At 41.0% G+C, this 5,063-nt stretch overlaps 1 non-coding gene across 1 annotated transcript; it reads right to left on the bottom strand.

The window, feature by feature from the left end:
- Window positions 1-233: 233 nt before the first annotated feature.
- Window positions 234-340, bottom strand: LOC143658193 (U6 spliceosomal RNA). Its single transcript, XR_013163195.1, has one exon. It is a non-coding gene; the product is annotated as a U6 spliceosomal RNA (small nuclear RNA).
- Window positions 341-5,063: the final 4,723 nt, after the last annotated feature.

Here is a 5,063-nt window from a genome sequence, read left to right as displayed (position 1 = left end):
ATAAAAGTAGTAATAATAGTAAAAAACAACAACAACAAACAAACCAACAAGCAAACAAAAACAAAAAAAACCCTATAGCTCAGATGCAGCTTCATTCAGTGTTTTAACATGATTACTTTACAATTAGGTATTATTGTGCTGTCCATTTTTGAGGTTTTGTATCTAGTCCTGTTGCACAGTCTGTATCCCTTCAGCTTCAATTACCCATTGTCTTACCCTGTTTCTAACTCCTGAAAAATATGGAACGCTTCACGAATTTGCATGTCATCCTTGCGCAGGGGCCATGCTAATCTTCTCTGTATCGTTCCAATTTTAGTATATGTGCTGCCGAAGCGAGCACCGTTTTGATTTTTTGATAACTGTAGCATTGCAATATATTTTAAAAATCAGTAAGTGTAGAAAAAAAAACTCTTTAGAAAATAACATAGAGGCAAACCCTCATGACCTGGGATTTGGCAATGGATTCTTAAATATGGCATCAAAAGCACAAGCAACAAAAGAGAAAACAGATAAATTTGATTTCATCAAAAGTAAAATTTTGTGCATTGAAGGAAATTAACAAGAAATTAAAAAACAACATACTGAATGGGAGATCATAATTTCAAATTAAGTATTGATAAAGATTTAATAACCACAATATATAAAGAACTCCTGCAATTCAGTAGCAAAAAAGACAGACAACACAGTTGAAAAGTGGGCAAAGGATTTGAATAGTTAGTTCTTCAAAGATATATAAATGGCCAATAAACATATGGAAAGATGCTCAATATAGTCAGTGTGCCAGTTTGAAAACATGCATGGACCTAGAAAAGCCGCATTTTAATCCTAATCCCATTTTATAAAGGCAGCCACTTCTTCTAATCCCTATTCAGTATTTATGTTTGAAACTGTAATTAGATCATCTCCCTGGAGATGTGACTCAATCAAGAGTGGTTGTTAAGCTGAGAGACAGCCCGAACTTCACGGGCCTTTTTTGAGTGAAGTTAACCTCTTGTTGGTGCCTTAATTTGGACATTTCCAAGGCCTTAGAACTGTAAACTTGCAACTTAAAATTCCCCCCTTTAGAAGCCATTCTGTTTCTGGTATATCGCATTCTGGCTGCTTGCAAACCTGAACAAGAGACTAATAGAGAATGACAGGTACCAGACTAAGTCATGGGTTTATTAAAGAAGAGACAAATGATAAAACACAGGAAATGACAGAAATCAATGCTATGGTCAACATTTTTTATAAATACTAACAACAACAGTTTGACAAAAAAGGAAAAAATAATAAAAATAATGGTTTAAAATATTGTTTAAAATACAATTAACAAAGGGCAATGCTAACAAGGCATCTGCAGTCTTTTTTATTTAATCAAAAAGAGAGGTACACCAGTATTAATTGAGAAGTAAAGACTCAAGATATTAGAGGAAGGCCTCCCTGATATTTATAATACTGATTGTACTGTCATTCACATTACAATTATCATCATTTTCACTGCTTGAAAATAAGAGATACGATTATATTCTTAAAAACACACACACACAAAACAACAAAAAAGAAATAGGGAGTTGGCCATGTATAAAGGAGGCAGCCTGTGACCATAATAATGGGCGCTTCCCGTGCTGTGCAGCTTCAGGCAAGTTGCTTGCACTCACTGAGCCTGTGTCCTTATTGAAGAAATGAAGAAAATAAGGGTGATAAAGATTATTTTGAGGATTCATGAATTCAACACAACAATAACAAAAATATTAAATACCTACCTATTCCAAGCAATATGACAATCGGTATAAATATGGACAACACAGTCCTTGCCTTCCCCTTGCCCTCCTTAAATCTAACCTTAATTTGAGAGACATATACTAGATAATTATACAAATGAATAGCCCATTACATATGTGACAAACTCGGTGATGGAGAAGTGAACAATGTTATGGAAGCATAAAACTGATGAGTGTGAGCTAGTTCAGGGCCTGTGAACTCTGAGGATATGTCATCTACCTTGAGATCTGAAGATCATGCAGGAAACTCCACAATGAAAAAGGATCAAGAAGGGATTCTCCAGGCAGGGGACAGAAGGCCCCAAAGCCCTGAGGCAGGAATGGGCTTGGCAGAGTCAGGAAACTAAAAATTGTTCAGAAAACTCTTTGCAAATGGTGAGTGCTTCACAAACTCCAAACAGAAATGGAGCCAGGAGGAAATGGCAAAGGCTAAAGAACTTGCTTATCATTTTAGACAAGCCTTGGGATTCTGGCCGATTCATCTGTATCCTGCTCTGGAAATTGGCTTCCTTCAGCCTCAGAAGGAGGATCGCAGGTGGTGTTGGCCCTCCACAACCCCACACCTTGGCCGTGGATGAACGGACCAGAAGTGAACATTGGCTGGCTTCTTGCTACTTGAATATTTCCCCCTTTTCTTTCTCTTTCTCTCTCAATTGAACCAAGAAACATAGAAATGAGAGAGTCGAAAGCTGTCACTTTAGAGGTCAAACTTTAGAATCTCTAGACTCTTGCTTCTGAGAGGTGCCCTGGTTCCCTGCTCCCTGCTGGTTTGGTAGTTCCTTAAATTCTACCCAAGTAGCCAATGTAAGTAGGTTTTAGCCATTCATAGCTCATGAATTCCTAAACCCCTCTGCCTCTGCGGCCTGACAGGGTGCCGTGGACTAGGAAATGCTTGGCGTTCGTTCGTCGTATTTAATCCTCCCAAATGCTCTGCTTTTCTCCTCCTGATCATTTCTGTTTCTGACTCCCGCCCAGAATGAGTTCCTGTGAATGATTTTGCTCGTGGCTCCCGAGGCAATTCACATCAGATGGCGGCTGTCAGGTTTGACAAGGTGCTGTTGAGCCCCACACGGGGATTTCTGGAGCTCTGCTCACAGTGTCCTGACCTAACAGAACGTGCCCCAGCAAACAACAGGGCCTGACATAATTTCCTTCCACACCTTGGCTGATTTGTAATGCAACGTTCCTTTAAAAAGGCCAAGCAAGGTTGTAAATCAATTGTGAGCCGCCCCCCTTCCCCTTGAGCAGGCACCTCTCCAGCATGTGACCTCCTGCTGAGCCTGGGGAGTGGTCGGGACCCTGAAGTGGGTGGGATGGAGGTTAATGTTTACTGATACCTACTTTGTGCCAGGTACCGTACTGGGTGTTTTATTATTATTTTTTCTGTTGACTCTCAACTGTTACCTTGTGAAGTAAATATTTTTTCCCATTTTACAATGAGGAAACAAACTGAGTGGTTTAGAAACATGCTCGACTTACAAAGGGTGTAGCTCGAATTATAATCCACTAACTCCAGCTAATGCTCTTTCCATGATTTTCCACCACTTCTCAATTGCCCAATGACTAGTCTTTTTAATCAAAACTACAGGGAAGTAAAAGGAACTACTTCAAGGACAGGCAAAAGGTCTACCATGATAGTGGTCTTCCGAAGCCAAATGGGAACAAGAAGGGGGCCGTTTCTACCCCAGATCCCTAAAGGAACTTAAGGGCAGACTTCTGCTGTGTTTTCTCCGAAAAGAATCATAAAAAAAATCTATCGTTCTAGCTGTAGAAACCTCAATTCAACAGTTCAAGGATATGTTTCTTTTCATTATATTGGAAGGTTAGCTGGCTGTGCTATTATACCAAGAGCCCTAGGCTCAGAAACTCTGGGTGCAAGTACTGATCTTGTTCCTTCCTAGCTGTGTAACTTTGAACAATTTCCTCAACTTCTCTGATCCTTACTCTCTACCCTTGCAATATTGTGGTAATACTGAAACCTAATTCAGAAGGTGTTTTAGTTTGCTAGAGCTGATGAAATGCAATATACCAGAAATGGGTTGGCTTTTACTATGGGGATTTATTAACCCATAAATTTACAATTCTAAGATGGTTGAGAAAATGTTCAAATCAGGCATGATCAGGACAACACCTTCTTCCTGAAGAAAGGCTGCTGGCAATCTAGGACACCTCTGTCACATGGGAAGGCACATGGCAAAGTCTGCTGGTCTCCCTCTTCTCTCCCGGATTTCCTTGTTTCCAGCTTCTGGCTTCAGTGGCTTCCTCTGTGAGCTTCTGCATGTTTCTCTCTTTTAGCTTCTGTCTCTCTGAGCTTTTGCCGGGCTTTTTTGTGTGCTCTCTCTGTCTTTTCTCCTCTTATAGAGGACTCCCATAAGAGGATTAATACTCATCTTGAATGAGGTAGGTCACATCTCAATTGAAATAACCTAACCAAAAGTTCCCACCTATCTAGGTCCCCCACAGGAATGGATGGAAAGAACATGATCTTTTCTGGGGTACATACAGCTTCAAACCAGCACAGAAGGTTTTTATGAGGATTAGAATCTCTCTTTTGCAAGTGGAGAAACTGAGGCTCAGAAACTTCCATTCATTCTTTCCGCAAACATCTGTTGAAAATTACATGGTAGGAGGAGCAAGGTGGAGAGCCATGCAAAGCAGGTGGTAGAAGAAGTTCTAGGTAAAGCCCCAACTCTTCAGATGTGGGAATTTGGAGCTAAAAGGCAAATCTGTAGCTGTACATATCCTGAGCAATAAAGAGAGGTTAGTTCAGTGGATAATGCTGGGACTAAAGGGGTTTATGAGCCCACAGATTATAAAGAGATTTGTTATAGGGAAGTAATCTTATCCAACTTGCTAAGTAGCTGGTTGAATGGTTTCTGAAGGGCCATTATCTCTGTGGCTGATGCTAAAGCTTAAAGTCCACAAGGTAGGCAGTTGGGAAAGGAAGACAGATGCAGAGAGGGGAAGATCCAGGACAAACATGAGCCAGAACTCTTCAAGGATGGACTGAAAACTGTGCCTATTCTTACTGCCTCTGTCCTTGTGTAGTCAAAATAATAAAGATTATTTTGAGGATTATTCCTTTACAAAGGCCCAGGAGTCAGAGAAGCTGATGGAGGATCCGGGGAAAGGTAGTACGGGAGCAGGCCCAACCTCTGCTTCATGCCAGTGAGGTGACTCAGCAGATCAGCGAGGATGGCTATGGGCTTCTTATGGCTGCTGCTCTCCTCCCTCCCTTCTCCCTCCTCTTGCTCCACCTCCAATCTCCCCCAAATCTCCCCTGTGGCCCAGTCTAGCCTT

Source organism: Tamandua tetradactyla, chromosome 15 (assembly GCF_023851605.1).
Source record: "Tamandua tetradactyla isolate mTamTet1 chromosome 15, mTamTet1.pri, whole genome shotgun sequence".
Taxonomy (NCBI): Eukaryota; Metazoa; Chordata; class Mammalia; order Pilosa; family Myrmecophagidae; genus Tamandua; species Tamandua tetradactyla.
Note: the sequence above shows the minus strand (reverse complement) of the source record. Positions and strands in the feature narration are given on the sequence as shown.